This window comes from Dermacentor silvarum, chromosome 1 (genome assembly GCF_013339745.2).
Source record: "Dermacentor silvarum isolate Dsil-2018 chromosome 1, BIME_Dsil_1.4, whole genome shotgun sequence".
In the NCBI taxonomy this organism is placed as follows: domain Eukaryota; kingdom Metazoa; phylum Arthropoda; class Arachnida; order Ixodida; family Ixodidae; genus Dermacentor; species Dermacentor silvarum.
Genome location: NC_051154.1, coordinates 260291330 through 260312108, shown reverse-complemented (window position 1 = coordinate 260312108; position 20779 = coordinate 260291330). Strand labels below are relative to the sequence as shown.

The window sequence follows — 20779 nt, the reverse complement described above, 5'->3', positions numbered from 1 at the left end:
GCTTGGAAACTCGATGGGAAGGTCGTCTGCGCACAAGAAAACGTAGACACGCTTTCCTATGCCCTTAATGTAAGTCGCATCGGGTTTTTCATAGGTTCGCAGGCGCAAGGACAAAAAATACAGAAATAGTGTGTGCTTTTCCCAACTTTTTCTTGTTGCTGCGAGGTGGCGTCACATCGCAAAAGCGTCTTCCATACGTCGACGGTTCGGAACGCCTTTCATTACACGGCATCGAAGCTGTCCTGTGTGCCTCAATAGCAATCTATGGAGACTGTCTGTAATGCTGGCCAGCATTAGAACACACCCTTAAAAGAAAATCTTCATAAATGCATGTCATTCACTGATATTACACATTTCAATGAAGTTTACATACCTACAATGCAGAATGAATCGAAGAAAAGCAGGTACAGAAGACAAACTCTTTCAAAGCGAGCGCGGACCTTGTCGTCTGTCCTCGAGCTATAGCGGCCCGGTCATACTTTTAACGTTTCGTTTAATTGGGCATCCAATCACAAGTCCATATAGTTACACAAAACATAATTTTGTGTAATAGTTATGCGAAAAGAGCTCTTTACATGCTGTTTCAGTAGGAAATGAATCATTGTGACAGACGGAACGGTGTTAGCCAGGCGCGTCTTCAACGTGTCCTGGCTCTCCGAAAATGATGCCAATTCAATGTCACCATATACCGACATTCCCATGCATACAGCAGCGCAGCAGCGTCAGATTTTCCTCTATAAGTACTATAGTGACAAAGTCTATGCTTAAAACCGACCTCCTGCACTCGCTCGGTCCTTTCGTGTAATTTTCTTGGATGACCCCGGTGCGCGTATCGCTGGGATCAGACGTATGATAAGCCCCTGGCATTCCTTCTGCTTCTGAATGGGCAGTGTGACACCAGTGCACCTGTCGCCCGAGCAGAAGCTGAACTTTGTCTTTTGAATGGCAACTCGCCAGCCGCAAATGAACGCTTACATACGCAGAGAACAGAACACAATGAGCCTGTGTTTTCTCAATGTGCATGTTCTTTTGCGCTTACAAGACGTCGCCAGGCAATAGCCCCGACTCATTCGACAAACACGTCAATCAGAGGCTGTGGCGTTCTTCTGCTAAGCACCAGGCCACGTGTTGGATCCCCGGCTACGGCCGACGGCCGCATTTAGATAAGGGCGAAACGCAAAACACGCAGGTATACCTAGATTTAGGTTCACGTTAGAAAACCCCAGGTGGCCAAAGTTGACCCGAAGCCCTCCACCACAGCGTTTTCCATAGCCATGTTTTGCTTTTGTATGTTGGGTCGCAGTACTTTGATTTTAGAAGTTCTGTGCTACCGCGCGTAAAAGTGTGCACAGAATATTTTACGATGGTCTGAAAAGGCAGCGCATGTACAACTGCGTTACGCGGCCCCTTTAAGAAACTGGCTCGCGCTTTTTTTTAATTCCGTGCGCTGCTGACGGAATTGGAACTTGCGGTCACGTATTGCAAGAGTGGCTCTCGTCTAGATTCCTTAAGAAACCGTGCCAGATCATTATCGCGAGTTAGCGAGTTATGCCCACATGGGTGCTTACCAGAGACGGAGTGCACTACGACACACTTTGAGTATTGCGACCGATAAACAACCTTGGCTTCTCTCTTTCTTTTTTTAACACGAAAGTGTTTTATTCCGGGGTCCACCAAGACTTCACTGACGTATTTCCGTCACGGAAATACGTCATAGAACATAATACAAAGAAAGAAACCAGAAGAAAAAGTTCCACAAACATGCAAAATTTGGGAATCGAACCCACGACCTCTCGGTCCGCGACGATAGATCGCCGAGCGTTTAACCCATTGCGCCACAAACGCATTCGCAGAGAGCTACACAGACACGCCTTATATATCTAACACTCCTCCGTGTACCCGCGCTCTTGCTCGGGGCGGTGCCGCCGCCTATGAGCAGAAAAGAGAAGTACTGCATTATGACACTAAAGCCCGGGATACATGGAGCGAACTTTCTCGACGAACTTCACGCGTCAAGTAACGACGCGGCGACACGACGCAGGATGTTTGCTGTGTTGCAATACATGCGGCGAACGCCGCCGCGCGTTGGCCGCCGTGTTGGCGGCGGTCCCGGCCGCCCGCTTCGAACTGAATTTGGCGTTGTCCTTGTAGAATTCACTTAGTTGGAAGCAAATGACTGCGTAAACGGCTTTCGCTTAGTCTCAGGCCGCTTCGACGACAGAGTATTATGGATAACCTTGAGTAGTTTTCGAGATCGCTTCTCGTTTCGAACGCGTCTAAGCCTAGCGAAAGAAATATCCGATGCCAACGCCATCTATCGGGGAAGTCGGGAGATAGGCATGACGACAGCATGTGGCCTCTGAGATCAGAAGATTTCTGTTGAAGGTTGTTGTAGAGAGCTTGCACTGCTTGTCTGTTTCCTCGCAGATCAGCGGATATGGGATGTACAAATACAACGCGATTCCTGAGAGATCATACTAGGAACTACTCAATCGGTGCAGAGACATGCAGACACGGCAACACCAACGCGATTGCAGACGACGCGAAAAGGCGCGCGCGCGCGAAACACCAGCATGCATTGCGACCGGAACTAGTGCCTCCTGATTGGCTGTCGTCCACCGCTGCGCGCTAGACGCTTCCGGCGGCGGCGTTCGCCCGACGAAAATGTTTGGACAGGCAGATCGGCTGCGGACGGCAAATTTCTTGACGCCGGCCGTCGGACGTTCGCCGCCCGACGAAGTTCTTCGCTCGGACGCCGGTTATTCGCTCCATGTATTCCGGCCTTAACGCGCACCGACAGTGAACGCTTCGGTGGTCTCAGTACTACGACGCCTCGATGCCAGCATTCGAAGGGACGCTGGCATCAAGAAGCACTACCAACGCCACCTAGGTGGCGTTCACCGTACTCAGCACAGCGGAGCGTGGCCTCCGCAATTAGCTCTGAAAATGTTTCTGAAGTTGATCGCGGAGGCTGCAATTACGACGCGCTGTACGCGCTGATTTGACTCGGTGACGATTCAGTTACGTGCTTTGTCTTGCGCGTTGTATTAGTGTGTCAGTTACGTGCTTCGTCTTTCGCGTTGTGCTAGCGTGTGCAGCGTAGTGCAGCTTCCATATGCACGACGGTTGCTCATGGTCATCGACGTTGGTAGTCGTGATGGAGGAGACGTGCCACCAGGCGTCAGCGTGGGTGCATCAACGCCTAAGGGCGCTTTAGCCACAAAACACCAATAGACATTATATATCAATGTGCAATAAACATTACACTACTTCTGTGAAGACACGTTTCACTTTCGTGTTCTATACCGATTCCTATATAAGAGGGATCAACCACATTTTTTCCTATCCCACGCGCGGCTACTTGTGGCCTTAGTCAAGATTCGCCATCACATATACACGAGCAACCGCTTTCGAAAAACATATGTGCCGCGGTGGCACTCGCTCGTTTCAAAGCAGCTCTGCAGCCGGTAGAGCGATACCTGCATGCGGGTATACACGGGATTACCTGGGTGACGCGCTGCCTTTTGGGAAGTATTGCAATATGCAAAAAAAAAAGAAGTATGGCAAGACCGCGTAGGCGTCCGTATGAGCGTTTGCGTAGGTGAACGATCATGCAAAAAGAAATCGACTGGTTAACCAAATATTCTGCTACACAGCATAATAATGTGCACAACACTGACTTGTTTGCTGCTTAGTGTGGTTGCCCGTACATATATACATGCAAAAATACATGCATGCCTACATACTTACATATAGAATATAGAGGTGTGTGAATATTCGAAATTTCGAACACGAACCGAATAGTGTGCTATTAAGTGCGAATGCACTTCTTAAGCGACCCCGAAAACTCCGCCGGCATCCGCGCTCCTCCTCCTCTCTCCTAGCAACGGCGCGAGGAGCGGAGAGGAGCGTCTGTAGCAACGGCACAGCGACGTCACGCCCCACGTGACTGCGCGCGCTCCGCCCTCCGCTCCGTGGCTGTGCGCGCCCCGCGCCGGCTCCGCACCGCTCTCCGCGCCGTGACGTCACGGCGCGTTGTGCAGCTGGCGCCTCCGCGCCGTGGCTGCGCGTGCCGCGCCGGCTCCTCGCACCTTCTCCGCGTCGTGACGTCACGGCGTCATGCAGCTGGTGTGCCTCTCCCCCCGTTAGGTTTGCACTCACCCTCGGCCGCCGCCTCTCCCCTCGCGCTGACAGCTCCCTCCTCGCCCGGTAACAGCCCCTCGTGTGCGTACTCTCCCCACCGCTCACCCCCTCTCCAACCGACTGGCGTGTTTCGCTCCGCCGTCACGTGTTGTGTGTGTGGCGCCGGCGCGTCAGTCGTGCTCTCTCGCTGCCGTCTCCTTCGCTCGGCTCTGCAGTTTAGTCGCGCGCGCCCCCTCATACATCACCCCGTGCTTCGCACTTCCTCATACTCCCCTTCGGGGAAATGCGGTTTTTTTTTATTCGTTTTGGGTTCGAAAATTGACTATTAGAAATCGTTAAATATTCGTTTGTGTTCGAATATCGGGATTACAACCCTTCCAGTGCGAGTGATGGAAGTTCCGAATTATTCTGCTGCAGCATGGCCGTGGTTGTTACGCAGAGGCATCGGGTCCTGAGCGAATTCGTACGGGGCAGATCACTTCTGCTGAGTAATTTGTTGTTAATCAGTAAGAATGGCCCCACTTTTAGACAGCCTATATGGGAAGCTGCCTCGATTTAGACAAATCTATTTGTTATGTAGTCGATCTTACCGTGCTTCCATACTTTTAAAACAACAGGATCTGTTGTGGTATCAGGATTCTGTCCTTTAACCGACACAGCAATCTATAGCGCATCTGTTCACGTGCTATTCCCTTGTTTCATAGCTGGCGTAGTTTTTTATCTACAAGTAGTTTTTTATGTAGAAGCTCCTTAGTTCACTGGAGCTGCGAACAGAATTATGCGAGTGTGCAATGCAGACTGCACGCGCAAACTTGGTATTTCACTTTTTGCTGCAATAAGAAAGTATGCAATATATTAATGAACTTTCTGAAGTCGAATTTTCTAATATTCGTGTGTTGAGCAGAAATTTAACGATTATTTGAGCAGTCCACATTCACGCACGCATGCACGCACACGCACACGCGCGCGCGCGCACGCATGCACGCACACACACACACACACACACACACACACACACACACACACACACACACACACACACACGCACACACACGCACACACACACACACACACACACACACACGCACACACACACACACACACACACGCACACACACGCACACACACACACACACACACACACGCACACACACACACACACACACACACACACACACACACACGCACGCACACGTACACGCGCGTGCAAACACACACACACAGAGAGAGAGAGAGAGGCAGGGAGAGAGAAAAATCAGCTGCAAAACAGTGGTTATCCCGAATCCTCTATAAATAACCTCGTTTCCTTTTTTGTTATTATTTTTGGCTTTTGTGGGCTCGTTGCTTAAGGCATTCTCTGAAATGTGTCAACGCCCGACAAAATAAGCGGGAAGGTTCGAGCGCACGTGCCCACGGCGGCGGGCAGTTTTTCCGCAGCGCGACTTGACGGCTTTGTGGGCGACGCATTCATTTTTCCTTTTTTTTTTCTTTTTTTCCCTTAGCATCTGTGGCTATACAGACATGATTGCGCAAGAGGAAAGGCGACTTTCATGTATTTACTGTCACCCGGTTCGCGACGTTATAAAGCTGGAGGCCGGCAACTCGAGGAATGAAGAGACTTGTTTACAACGCCGCGTACAGTACGCAGGTAGCGATGGCAACGCTATTGGACCTTGAGTCTGCCAGCTCGTCTCCATTTGAGCCTAGCGTTCAGAATACGCTCGTATGGACAGCAGCACTGCTGATGGTAGCGAGGCTTATGAGTAGTCGGTAGGTCCTGCAATGGCTGCGGATACGGCTGGCACTGAGGTCACTGCCGGGGCATTGGGATTGGATAACGTTGTGGTTGTTGGTCTGTACGTGTGGCCTGGGCCAGTCGGAAGCAGCTTTGCCCGGATGACTACACCACAGTTTGGATGCCCGGATGCGTGTTTATCAACGAATATTAAGCGAATCTGGTGGCTACAGGGCCGCCCTGCGCCGTAAAGCGGCTCGATACCAATCATGAATGGCAACATCGCCAAAAGCCGTCTTTCCGTTCGGTTTTATAACGCAATGAAGCCACACACTGCTTTAGCCAGGGGAGAATGGTTTGGAGCCACGCTTGCTTCGGCGTAATTTTGATCTTGGTTTACGGGTAATCTTGTATCTTGTATTTCATCTTGTATTTCATCCCGTTTTACTATTTTAAAGCTATTAATTAACCTTGGAGGACGTGTAGCACCATTGAGATCAGGTTATTTGAAGCTATTTTTTCTATAAGGGCGGCGGTGAAAGCAAGTTCTAGGCTCAGTGCATGGCTGCAATGGATATGATGGGGACGTATCCTCGTTCGTTAATATTAGAGTGGTGTAATTTCTGTAAGTTCTGCCCGCACCACATGGCACACTCTGGACCAATATCAGTCAATCAATCAATCACTCACCGAATCAATAAATCAATAAATCACTCAATTTTAATTTCAGTATCAAATAGGCACTGTGGTAACGCAAACAAAAAGCCATGTTCAGGTTTGACGAGGTCTGCGCCCCCATACATGGCAGGCAGTAATAGAAACATATAAGGCGAAAGCTCAAGTATAATACACGTACGCGGGAAGTGAAATTATGAGAGTAATATACATCTACAGCTTCGACTTCCAGCCGGACTCACTCATCGCGATGTAACTCTCCCGTGTAGGCTGTAGCTTAGAGTTGAGCTTAAAGTGTTACTTCGCTCACATCGAAATAAATGACAGCAGTGTGTGCGCTGCACGTGGTTGCGTCGAAACCGTCGAACAGCTTTTCTGCGAAGGTCCTAAGTTTGCTGCACTGTGGCAATCATTGTCAGTCGCATTAGCACGACTGAACGACAAGCCTTTGTCTTGAAAATTAAGTTCTGGAGTTCTACGTGCCAAAACAAGCCCTCTGGATTAATTCTGACCATCATGGGATTCGTGCGCCTAAATCTAAGCACGCAAGCTTTCTTGCATTTATGCAGCCGCCGGGGCCGGGAATAGAGCTCGCGACGACGTGCTTAGCAGCGCAACGCCATCGCCACTAAGCCACCACGGCGGGTCTATAGACAAGATGCTAGAACACATACCTCGCCTTTCATCGGCGCGCAAGGTTCTAAGGGCATTATGCGGTTTTTAAGATCGACTGGCCTGTGCAATCATCTTTTACCACGTGCCATTGTTCTTTTAAACACACATGTTCAAGAAACACATGTTCATCTATATACAATCATACATCCCCTTTCCTTTGTGTAAGGTTGAGGAGTGAACGTAGCCAACAAGGCATTGCTCCGTTTAGCCTCCCAACGTTCATCTCTTAATATTATTTGTCTTTTCAGGTATGAAACAATCATACATGACGCGAAGCATGTTTTAGATATGCTGTCACTGTGCCTCCAGTCTAAGTGACATTGCAGCTTCTTGCCAAACGCTAATCGTCCCAGGCCACAAAATATTACATACAAAGCAAAACAAACAAACTGACTCGCGTTCGTTCTTGATGTTTCGTCTTATTTCTTTCCCTTTTATATGTGGTATAATACTTGCTCGTGCTAAAGCTTCTTTATTATTACAATCAATCAATCAATCAATCAATGAAATGTTTATTATAGTGTGCAGGAACAGCTACGGAGCCTTCGTACTGGTGCACCTAAAAAGTCGCAGTTTCGCCCGAAAGGCGAGGCATCAGTGGCGATAGCAAATTAGTATAGAACTATACAAACAAAGAGCGTACAAGCAAAGCCTTAAAATGCAGCTGTTTCATGTGCTTTTCTTGGCTCTTTCCTGTGGACCCGAGGTAGCGTCATGCCTCAGAGACGTCTTAGAGATAGTGGCTGAAGCATTCCATCTTACTTGGGCTCTAAACTGTCTTCTAGCTACCAATGCTGACTGCCTCCAATGCTAGACAGAAATAGAAATCACCCATTGTCCATCTCTATCAATAAAGAAATTAACTTATCCGAGCCGACGCCGCCCGAATACATGACGTCCGGGCGAGCTGGTGCAGAAACTTCAAGGAGGCATCGTCCGCCATCTTTCATTTTTGTGCCTCTTCTCTCTTTTCAAGCCTCCACGCTTGGCAATAGTGGCTTTTCTGGTATCAAAGAAGGACAATTTGGGAATGCAGCTTAGGTTATTTTTATCTTTAGTGTTTGTTTAAAGGAGAACTAAGTGAGATTTTTGGACATTTTGCTTTTTTGGTAATAAATGATGTTCCCGGACATGGAAACCCCAGGAAATATATGTAAGGGAGGCTCAGAACGTCCTAAATAATTTACTATAATAGCTGTTGTACAAACTAGTATCGCTTAAGTTTACAAGGAGGCGTTTGTCTCATGCCATCATGACGCAGGAGGCGGTCACGTGGGAGCAGAATATCACGACATTTTGGAGGGTTTCGCACTCACTCCGGCTCACTCGGTGGCCTGTCATATTGCTACATCGGGCCGCAAAATAAGTAGCAGCATAAAATACGACCAAGTGAACTGGATGTAGTGACAAAACGTCGCTATGTAGGGATCCCAACTTCAGCAGCGTGACGTCAAGACACATACACCGCCTAGGAAACTAAACCGAAACTCATTCGAAGAGGCTCATCATCAGCCTATATATATGTCCACTGTAGGACGCAGGCCTCTCCCTGCGATCTCCAATTACCCCTTTCTTGCGCTAGCTGATTCCAACTTGCGCCTGGAAATTTCCTAATTTCATCAACCCACCTAGTTTTCTGCCATCCTCGACTGCGCTTCCCTTCTCTTGGTACCCATTCTGTAGTTCTAATGGTCCACCGGTTATCCATGCTACCTATTACATGGCCTGCCCAGCTCCATTTTTTTTTCTTTTAATGTTAGAATTTCGGCTATCCCCGTTTTCTCTCTGATCCACACTGCTCTCTTCCTGTCTTTTAACGTTAGGCCTAACATATTTCGTTCCATCACTCTTTGTGCGGTCTTTAACTTGTTCTCGAGCTTCTTTGTTAAACTCCAAGTTTCTGGCCCTTATGTTAGCAACGGTAGAATGCAATGATTGTACACTTTTCTTTTCAACTACAGTGGTAAGCTCCCAGTCAGGCAATGCCTGCCGTAAGCACTCCAATCCAGTTTTATTCTACTGTAAATTTCCTTCTCATGGTCATGGTCGATCACGATCATGATCGAATAAAATAGAATACATTATTTAAGGCATTCTAATGCTTCGCGATATCTTTATAGAGATCCGAGGCGAAGAAACGTTGTGTACCACAAAAATTATTAAAAAAATAACGTGCGAAAAGGCAGGTGGTTACTTCCTTTAATATTACCTGCAACAAAGCTTTGGAGTAAGTAAAAAGCCTAGTTTAAGATAGCGTAGTTACAGACGAGCCTACATGCAAAATGTGACGTTTGAAAAACGAGCGTTAGCGTCACGAGTAGCTCGCAAAAATAGTCTTTTTTGGATACCGAAACTGAAAAGAGAAAACCCCCCATTACCGTTCGCCGGAAGTGACGCATGACCTAACTCGCGGCCCCTCGGCGAGGCCTCCGAGATAAGGCGATGCCTGCGGCTGCCCACTGCACGCTGAAAATTTCTTAGGCGTCACTTCCGTCACCGCGACAACCACGAGTTGCATGTCTCGTCTGCTTTAGGTGCTGATTAAAGGCTGCTAAGAAGATTGCGTCCGTGGTTTATCTATGCATTTAAAAAAATTTAGCCAAAGTGAAATTTCGTTGCAGTGGGCCTTTAATGAGGCTCGACCGCAATCGGGTGCTCGGGTACTCGGTTTCTTTATAGTGACAAGAGACGTGAACGACTGGAAGCACTGCTCTGCCCTGGTTCGGGGTCTAGTGCTTTACTATATTTGTACCACAACCTAACTGTCAGCCACATTACTATTCTACATCGCTTTGAGTTGTCTTCAGCGTCCTTACTGAATTGTCCAAGTTACACGAAGGCAAGACGTTCAAGGTGTACCTGGGCATCATTCCTATCGTGGGAGTACACACGCTCGATGCTGTGCAGGTGACTATTTTCACACTTTTCTGTTATTTTTCCTCAAATGAAGACTCCATTATGCACTCTACACAGCTGACATATAAGCACTACATCCAAGGATCTTACGCCCGCCTCAGGCTTCCCAAAACAGACAGCATATTGTAGTTAACTAGATGCTACACAAATCAGATCATCTGTGAAGGTGGCTCAATGGTTATAGCGTTGTGCTGCTGAGAGCGACGTCGCGGGTTTGTTTCCCGGCGGCAGCATTCCGATGAAGGTGATTGCGATGCCTAATAATGAAAGCACGACACAGTATATCTTGTAACCACAGCATGCCCGTTGAAACTCCGTAGCAATTGTCACTATCCCTAGTATCCTGGCTGCAACTTTGTCGCAATGATCACCTCCTCCTCTCCTAGTGCGTGACGTCACCCCCGCGTGCGCCAACCAACCAAGTGCTTTGCTCTCCTTCTCCTCTGCATCTGCGCTTTCACTCTCCTCTTTTTACTCTCCTCCTGGTTTTTATTGTACGAGTTCGGCCGACGCTTATCGAAGGTGAGTGAAAGTCTCCCCTTGGCCCACCCATTCTGGGGGTCTGGCTCAATAACGGTCACAAACCAATATCCCATACGCAGATACAAAGTTGCCTGTGCGGGTACATTCCCAGTGGCACATATCCAATGCCCCGTGTTGTCTGCTCGGAAAAACAGCCAACACATGCCTTAGTTGCCCAAGTTGATACCTCTCTCACAAAACCACGGAAACAAACTAACCGCAAAGTGGGGGAAGGAGCGAAAGCAACCTATCGCTTTAAAGATAACCGTATATTTGCATGTCGAGTGCAACCCTCACTGAGCTTAGTGATGCTGAAATAAAAAAAAAGAACCGGGTGCGAATTTTGGGCAGTTGGTAATACGCTGAAATAAGTTGAGGCCGCACTTCACGTCTCCAATGTCTTAGTGTTTTTTCCAGTGGTATATTTTTACTAAATATCTACACGTGGTTTTCCCTGTTCATCTTTGCTTGTTTATGCGAGGCTCTTCTTACGGCCAAGTTGAAGACTGAGAAGCCCTTCCTGAACTAGTTCTTAAAGTCGTGGCTTGGTAATAAGAACCGCTAGATGATGTAAGTGACCACCTCCAGTCATCATTAAATGATTGTATCGCCCCCCCCCCCCCTTATGTAATACCCTCCCCGTGAGGGGGTTTAGGGGTAACATGAATAAATAAATAAATAAATAAATAAATAAATAAATAAATAAATAAATAAATAAATAAATAAATAAATATTGTGCTACCACCCAGCAGAACCGCATGAAAGAAATTTTGCCTAGAATTCTTCCTCACTGGCAAGCTACGGTCCCGTTAGTAATGCAGGCAGAATAATCTAAACGAAAGTTTGCCGTTACTTTGTACATCCACCCTATTTAATTCTCTGGTTCGTGTCACCTGTTTTGACACGAGCATTCAGTTTAACGCTAACAGTATTTATCGCAAGTACCAGTATTATCTGCCTGGGAAGTGCTTTATTTTCTATTCGCTTTTTCATTCTACCAACAGTCCTTACCAAACATTGTGGGAGAAACTTACTTGTGCCTGCAAAGCATGCACATTGAGTGTTTTCCGGTGCACTTTCATCTAGCTGTAAGCGGGCTACTACCTATCATTCGTGAGTGTAAGATGTTGGACGCTCTTAGTGGCCATTTTGCTGATCTTTATTTTGCACAGGCCACAGTTCCACTCATTAACTGAAGCGCGTTCAGCTGCGCTGCCAGACATTGGAAAAAGGTACCTCGCCTCTTGTCATTCTTTAGCATGTTCATGGTCACAGTGCATTGCGTCGGAGAATTAGGCTGCTATAAGAATATAAAGGGTGCCCATTGGCTTTTATGAGAATATTACGAACACAAATTTTCATAATTAGGTCAGCATTAGTTATGTGATCGAAGCTAGTCAATGAGGATGAAATGGTGGCAAAATTCTCAAGTGACTGCCGGCGGAATGTCTGCTCCCTATATTATATTAGCCACACTGTTTTGGTCAGTGTGCTGCATTTTTATTTTGACGCAACTTTGCTACCCAGTCAGATAAGATTATTTCATACCACCAATTTTAGGCCCATACACAAGGACACTTTCTTATTTTATCATATTCTGGAATTGGTACCTAAGCCCACCTTAGATTAGCAACCTCAGCTTAACTTATGTATACGCAGTTGAGCTGCTGCATGTGAGAAAAATAAATCATGGCGTAACTAATAGGACTTAGTCCAACACAAAAAATTATTCGTAGTTATGTATTGATTGTATAAGTTGTGCTGTTCATTTGACACACACAGTAACACGTAAACGCAAATTGTATGCGTACCTTGCGTTTACGTACATGTGTGTGTGTGAATGAAACAGCACAACTTCTAATATGAAGACATGTCGCACCAACTAGACCTCATGAAAGATGTTCTATACGGCATTCAGCTGGTCTTATTTAAATCTTATCACGTAATGCAGTTACCACATTTCATACCTCTATGTAAACCAATCTATGGACTGTATCCGCTGCACCTGAGAATGCATATTATAGACCAATCACAGTACCGGAGGCGGCAGCTTTTTATTTAGCCTTTTCCATCACTTATTAGAGGGGTCTTGTTGATTATGCCGTCTAAACAACTCATCTAAAGTTTTGTGTTTAGTATGCCAGCACTGAAATACTGAACGCAGCTACACTACTTTGTACACTAGTGAGATTAATTCCACTGCTCATCCCTCTGTCACCTGTTCTTCAGTCATACATGGTGACTGCATTTGGCGTCATGAGTTCTAGGCTCATTTTCACTTGGACATTTCGATGAAGTGAAATCTGCCTCTTCAACAGTCAATTTAGTGGAAAGCTACCACTGAACCAATAGCTCCAAAACCGATTCCTGCATGCTTTTGGCCAATCAGATTGTGTGCGGAAACTATTTATGATACATAACTTCAGCTACACCAGTAATCCCGCAGCTGAACCTGCTACATGTAGTTAAATACTTGATATCTGCAGAGGAAGATGTTGCTCGTATGCAACCGTAACTCATCCCTTGGAATATGAATGACTCAAACCTTTGTGAGCATATTTGTCCCAACCGTGCGACAGCACGAGTGGGAACACTTGTGCTGCCACAAGTGGCAAAAAGTAGAAAATTTAGACCATCTCAGCTGGTCTGTGATGATGCTCTTGCCTGCAGGTTTTTTGTTTCTATTCGATAGACTTTCTATTCTATGAATTCACAGCTTTCACAAGATTTACAGAACTACTGAAGGCACAGCACAGACACCACTACTAAAGAAGGTATCTGTACAAGTAGATCAGAGAGAAAGTATAAGTAAGTTAAAAAATATACAGGTAAAACTTTGTCTGAGAAAGTATTTTCCCATTAGACGATATACCACCGGCAATGAAAGCACGTTCAGAACATGCAATAAGTGCCATGTGTGGAAAATGGAGACGTGGGCTGGCAAAAACCTGCTTGACTTTTGAACATTGACGTGAAAAAATTGTCTGTACTTTCGTCTTTTCTGTCGGAGGGTAAAATATCAAATGAGAGGTGCAAAACAGATGTTGTATGTAGTAGTTGATTATGAATGTGCTACTCAAGTTGCACCAAACAGCTATCAGTGTGCACAGCATTGGACAAGGGACCATATGTATGTTTGACACATTAAAGATCTCTTGCACTGATCATTCTGGGCTCTAAATGTGAAAGGCATGCTGTTTGCAGCTAGAAATAGTGCATATATATATATATATATATATATATATATTTGACCTGCTCCACAAAGCGCTGATGTGACAAAAAAATGTGTACACCTGAGTGTTATGTTGCTTTTCGTGCAGTGTTCTGTTGCTTTTCATGGCGTCTCAGTTAACTCAATAGAGTTTTGAATTTGCAGATTACTTTGCATGGTTATCGCTAAAAAGCAGAGAAAACCTCAGGAAACTACCTGAATTATGACTGGGAGGTCACAATGCGAGTATTTGTGTGGTGTCCTGCCTGTGCATCGATGTGGTCGTGCACTATAAATGTAAGATGTCCCACCAGCAATGTTGAGCATCCACTCTTACATTTCAAACGCTTTTTGAATGCTACGCAGGGATGCTAATAAGCATATTCTGACAGAAAATCTGCACCACCTTAATTTATTCGCGATGAAAAAGGATGTTTGTGCGTAGCTGAGTTGTTCTAGGGTGCCTGCAGGAATACAGCAGTGCCTGGTGGCACTGTATATTTCACGCGTAACAGTGAACAACTAGTTAAGAAAGCGGCTGATACTAAGCTCACCCATATGTAGTAGCATTGTATTTTCTAAATCACATGCAAACTTGCTTTCAGTGCACTGAAATACCACAGATTTGATTTGTCAAGTTATTTTACTGCGCACACACAGCGCTGCAATAACGCATGTACAATGGTGATCAATGTGGCAAGGAATGAAAGATTACTTGTGATGTGCGGAGTTGAATAGTACATGCGAAAGCATACCCAATTCACCAGTATGGATGTTTTCTTCTGGAACAATTTTACGTTTGGCACAGAGGCTGAGCTGCTGTGGTCTCTTGACTGCAAATTTCCGTGCTCTCTTTCACAGTGCTCATTGGAGATGCCATTCATTTGGCTACTCGAATAGTGAATGGAGCATACCAATCTTGGAGTTTTACGCTGAATACCTTGGGCATTATTCACAAAGATGATCCCAAGGAACTATTCGTTGGTTTGTTATGGAAATAAAAAATGGCAATAAATGTTTCCTCACTTTAGTGTGGGCCTGTCTTCCACCATATGAGCCTTCATTTCACTGTCATGTGCATGTTAAAGCAGCCACAATATAATAAAGACAAACACAAAACCAGTTACTACATCAACCTTTTCACACCATAAGATATCACTGAGCTCACTGCGAAGCGAAGTTACTTGATAATCTTGGTTTGCTATGAAATAAAATACAGGTACTGGCCAGCTGCATTTTTTTTCACTTTCTTAGAATATGGCTGTGCACCAGCTAGATAGGTTGCTGCTACATAAATACATAAACACGCAGCCCATATCCAACTCACTCAAATAACCTTAATAGCGTTTACAATAGTTAACTTATCATGTGCATCTTCTGTGAGCTTATTTTTATATATACGTAGAGTAACTAAAATAAAACGCATGTATGATGGTGACAGTATCAGAAAGTCTCAAGTCGATCATCCTTGTTTGCTGCCATGGCTGTGAGAGCGATCATGCCCGTCATGGTACTACTTAATTTTTGTTTACTTTGGTAATGTGTTGTACATTGCTTGAATGCGGAGTCCTGTCGTCAAAACCACCTTTTCATGTCCTTTCAGCATTCGCAAATTGATCCAGGTGTATGTTCTTTTTGTTCCGGTAAATGAATGGCTGAGCACTTGACACAAACAAACTGACTGACTGTACCCATTTAGGGACGCTATAGCATAAAGCTATTCCAATCTGTTTCTGTTCTATTTCCATCATTAGCCTTCCACGAATGGCCACAAATTTTAGGCCCACGACCACTTTAGTCTATGTGGCACGCCATACACGTCTCGAGATACGTGAAATCCCCACATCTCAAAAGCACGTATACGCATTGCTTATGCACGACGAGGCCGAATAAAAGACAAACATTTCTTTCCTATTATACGCATTTGTTGCAATTATGGTAAAGCACAAATTATAGCACGAAAAACACAAGCGCATACACGCACACACCCACACACGCAATTACTCCAAAAGACCCCCTAAGCGCGTCAGTGACTAGGTCTTTTGGGGGTGATTGCTTATGTGGGTTTGCGCATCTATACGGGCGTGTTTCTTGCGGTCTAATGTTTTTTTACCAGAATGAGTTACATACTAGCCCAACAGAACTTCTTCTCATTGTTGCCATTAGGCCTCCACTATTGATAAAAAATTTCGGGCACCACCCTTTCCACATACAGCAATACACTAACAATACAGCATATCTCAAATAAAACCGATGAGGTAATTAGGCTACTAAGGAGAATTACCAATAGACACAGAGGCCTGGGGGAAGACAGTGCTTTGAGGCTAGTTCATGCTTTTGCTCTCTGTCATTTCACCTATGTTGCTGGATTATTCAAATGGACTCAGGTAGAACTTAATAAACTTAACACGATGATTAGGAAGCTCATTAAAGCTACCCTAGGGATACCGATTAACACTGCAACCGAGAGATTGATGAGTCTAGGGGTGCACAACAGAATAGAGGAAATTGCGGAGGCTCAGAAGCTTGCGCAACAGGAAAGATTGACAAAAACACGAGCCGGCAGGAATATACTACAGACAATAGGGGCAGAGTTAAATAGGTCAAGGCGCCCACAGGAGGATGAAGTGGAGTTGCGAGCTGAAATTAGGGATCTGATTAGAACCACCCCCCTCCCTAGAAACATGCACAATATCAAAAGGAGAAAGGCAAGAGCTACAGCACTCTTGCGGGAGATACAACAGCACAATCAACAGGCGGCTTTCGTAGATGCTGCCTGGGTGACAAGGAAAGAAGCGTATACTGCCGTAGTAGCAAACATTCAAGGGAAGGTGCAAGATGCCATCACTGTATTTACCAAAGATTCCATGGTGGCGGAGCAAGTGGCAATTGCTCTAGCCATCAGGAACAATAAATGGACTTTTATTTACAGCGATTCGAAAGCTGCTATAAAGGGTTTCGATAAAGGCTACGTGGCCGCGGTTGCAGCTAAACTAATTGAAAACACTATGAGTATGAGAACTGAAATTCAATGGTTTCCTGCGCATATGGGAGAAGTGGACGAGACCCGGGCTAACCTCAATGAGCTTACTCATGACTTTGCACGAGGACTTGCTAGCCGTGACAGTCACAACCGAGCCGTCCACCACCAGGTCGGGGAACTTAGAGATCATTTATTAACATATAACGAGATTACTAAACACTACTATCTAGGACGCAGACAATTTTCATTGCCACATTCAAAGCTGAACAGGGCTCAGGCAGTTTCAATGAGACTATTACAAACAGGAACTTATCCCACGCCGTACCACCTTGATAAAATGTATCCAGAAATAGAGGTCAAGAAAGATTGTCATGCGTGTAATGACATCATTGGGATCAGACACATGCTCGCGGGATGCCCTGCGACTCTCGCCAACCCTGAAGAAGAATGGTTCCATTGGAAGAAGATGCTAGAGAGTTCATCTTTTCAAGATCAGCTACGGGCTGTCCAGAGGGCCCATGATGTCGCTAAAGGGCTGGGCCTAACGGTGCCATCATGGGAGCGGCCCGCCTCGACTTGAAATAGTCGAGCCTCCGGACTTTTGGAAATAAAAAGTTTTTACACACACACACCACCCTTTCCGCCAAACTGTATCGTGGCGTCACAAAACCACGAAAACTAACCGCGACAAAGTGACGCGTACGCTCTAAACATGCAATAACAGGCGCAACAAAATTGAAACATATTTCGGAATAGCCGGAGAGTGCCCCGTTCCGAAAGGAATATAATATATCTGGTAGGCCATGGCTCTGGTACTGGCTACTCAGAGCTGCCGATTAGCTAAAAATATCAAATTGTTTTGCTTATAATACAATTTTTGCGTGGTAATTTAACGTTGTCGAGCCCTTTGCGCACGTACACGACATTGATCTGGCAACTCTTCTTCACTGAGGATTCATCTTGGCAGCATGTTTAACGCCTTGCTGCACGCCGTTGCGATCGTCAAGGAGCCACCGCAAAATAAGCAAGGGGAAGCGGTCCAATCGGAGACGCCGGCACCATCCTCCTCACCCAGTTATCTACTTTCGCTGCGCTAGCGCAGCTGCACCGAACCCCTCTCCACTTCTGCGCTTTCCTTAGATAAGGAGAAGTTGTCACAAAAAAGTCACCTGCTCTAAACGAGGAGTGTTTGAACGGGATGGTAAAACAGCGTTGCGGGTCACCGCCGTGCTTGCATCAGGGGCGCTATAACGTAAAATTATTCCAAGCTGTTTTGATTACAAACTCCTGACGTCAAATTTACGTAATCACCGATGCAAGCATCGGGTGGTGACCAACAGCGTTGTCTGAACAACCCAATCAAACACTCTCCTCGTTTATAGGAGGTCACCTTTGTTCGCTTTGAAAACCAATAACATTGTCTACACTCAGGGGTTTTTCTTATAGAATTGGCTGACAAGAGGCGAGGAGCACGCCCTAGTGGAGAGGGTTTAGATGGGGCTGAGCCAGCACAGTGAAAATAGATAACCGCATGAAGAGGGTGGTGCCGGCTTCTCTGATTGGTCCGCTTCGCCTTACTTAGCTTGCGGTGGCTGGTCGAAAATCGCGGCGTTGTGCAATGGTAGGATAAGAATGCCGTTAAAACGGATCCTCAGCAAGGAAGAGCTGGCAGAGCGATGTCGTATGCATGCCGAAAGGGCTCGATGACGGTTTACTGCCACGCAAAAAGGTTTATCATGCGCACATAAATACATGCTCACCGGCAGGTGCGAGTAGCGAGGGCCTGAGCAATCGGCGGGCACTTATCTTCTATTCCTTTAGGAACGGGGTAGTCTGTGGCTATACAGAAAAATTTTCAGTTTTGTTCGGCATAATAATGCATCTTTTTTCGCGTACACGTAACTTTGACGTGCGAGATTTCGCGGTTTTGTGAGGTCACGTGACAGACAAGCAAAGTGGGCGTAGCCAGAAAACATTGGACCAATAGCAGAGGGCTAATGGTGAAAAGGCGTCAAATCAGGAATGATTATTTTTCTTTTGTGCGGTTTAATCATGCATAATCAGTGTGTACACGTTAGATCAGATGAGGAGCTATCGCGGTTTTCGTGACGTCGTGTGACATACAGGCGAAGTTGGGAGTGGCCCGAAAATGTTTTGACCAATCATGGAGGCTCATTGCAGAAATTGTAATCAAAATAGTTTGGAATCATTTTACGTTACAGTGCCCCAGCTGTTACGCGGGTTTGCCGTCAGAGGATTGGAATAAAATCAGAATGTAATAGCTTAATGGTACAGCGCCTTAGCTTTGCCTGCACGATGAGAAGCTGTAATCTTATCTACTTTTCACACAAACGGAACTGAGCAAAGGGAAAGGGAAAAAAAGAAAAGAAAGGCTACTGGGTTGAAATCCGGAAATCCCAAAATTATCTAGTGCTGCTGCGCAAAGAGCTTGCGTAGCGTATTCTTAGGCTTCCCTTAAGAAAGCGCACGAGCGGGTAATGTCGATTGCAAGGCGCCACAGAGTGCAGCGACCCGTTGGTGTGGTGGAAAGAGGCTAGGACAGGAGAGACATGGCGTGCCAGCTGGCGGACACCAACTTAGCCTCAGCTGATGGAGACAATTGAAAGCAAGTCGTGTCCTCTAGCGGGTGATCGAACTCGCTCCATACGGCCACGTACAGGTTTGAGCTTCACGCGCTAACGACTAAACTAAGTTCTACCCCTTCATAGTTTTCACATAGCTTGCAGCGTTCGCGACGCAGACTCGGCTATCCGTATCATCTGTGCACATAACTTGGAGGCTAGAACACGCAAAGCTCGCACGCAGCAGTCATTTATGAGCGTTCCTGTCGCAAATGACATCACGGTGATCGCGACAGTCGGGCACAGATGTTAGTGGCGCTCCGGCCATTCATGAGCCGCAGGTAAGGCATGTTACTCGCGTCAGTGCATACTCTGCACACTTGAGAGCACCGGCCCGACCACTTCGAAAGCGCTGCTCCGGGTCCACTGCTGACTACAATCAGTGCACACAATACAAGCTCATTGAGGCTGCAGTCATCGGCTATGGGTGGTGCTTATTCGAAGACGTAGGAAATTTTAAAGGAGATGTGATGCTCTCTTACGCAAAGGGGTGAAATCCACTTGGGACCTTCGTTTGTATATTAGATTTATCTACCTACGTTTGGCGTACGAATAAGCTTCAACTTCATTTAAACGTTCCTTGAGGCAAACACCGAGCTTGACCGTCGATTATCGCAAAACAGCCTCGGACACCCAGGCAATGTGTGCGACTGTCTATATACTTTGGCTGGATGTGACGAAGGCGCTGAAAAAATAGTTAACAAAAACATGTTATCCCATCTGTTACCACTAAGTTTATTTGTAGTAGCGCTTGTAAGCAGCGATGATTGGGGGCATAAGGAATACAACAGCGCGTGCATACCACTCTCGCAAGTGGGCAGAGCGCAGACGGTATTGCCTCGCTTCAGGCCTGAAAATCAATGCGAAAAATAGACTCTGCGCAATTCGCCGCAAAGAGTGAAAAACTAAAGACATTGCATTAAAAAAAGATGACTTAGAGACGTCTTCTACATTACAACATTTGGGGAGCAGAGGGTAAGAGATAAGAAGAGGGCGGGGAAGCTCTTCGCGAACAACTTTACGGACTTGGCTTGCGGACAAGTTGCTACAATGCAGTGAAGGTAACAATATAAACATAGAGATAGAGAGATAAAACAAGAAAACCACTCGCGTTTAGGTTTTACTTTTGTTTAACCAATTGCCATGCGCAAAAAAAGAAAAGAACAGAGAAGAAAGTGCAGAATTACGCAAGAAATGGGCAATGTAAAGCTGATGCAGATTTACATATTCCTTTACCGCTGCGTAGTATCATTAAACAAAGTGGTGAAGGAATATGT

At 46.0% G+C, this 20779-nt stretch overlaps 1 protein-coding gene across 14 annotated transcripts in view; it reads left to right on the top strand.

The window, feature by feature from the left end:
* LOC119439862 (cytochrome P450 4V2) overlaps positions 1 to 20779 on the top strand; it is a 335721-nt gene that overhangs the window by 270074 nt on the left and 44868 nt on the right. The gene's annotated exons all lie outside the window — the stretch shown is intronic.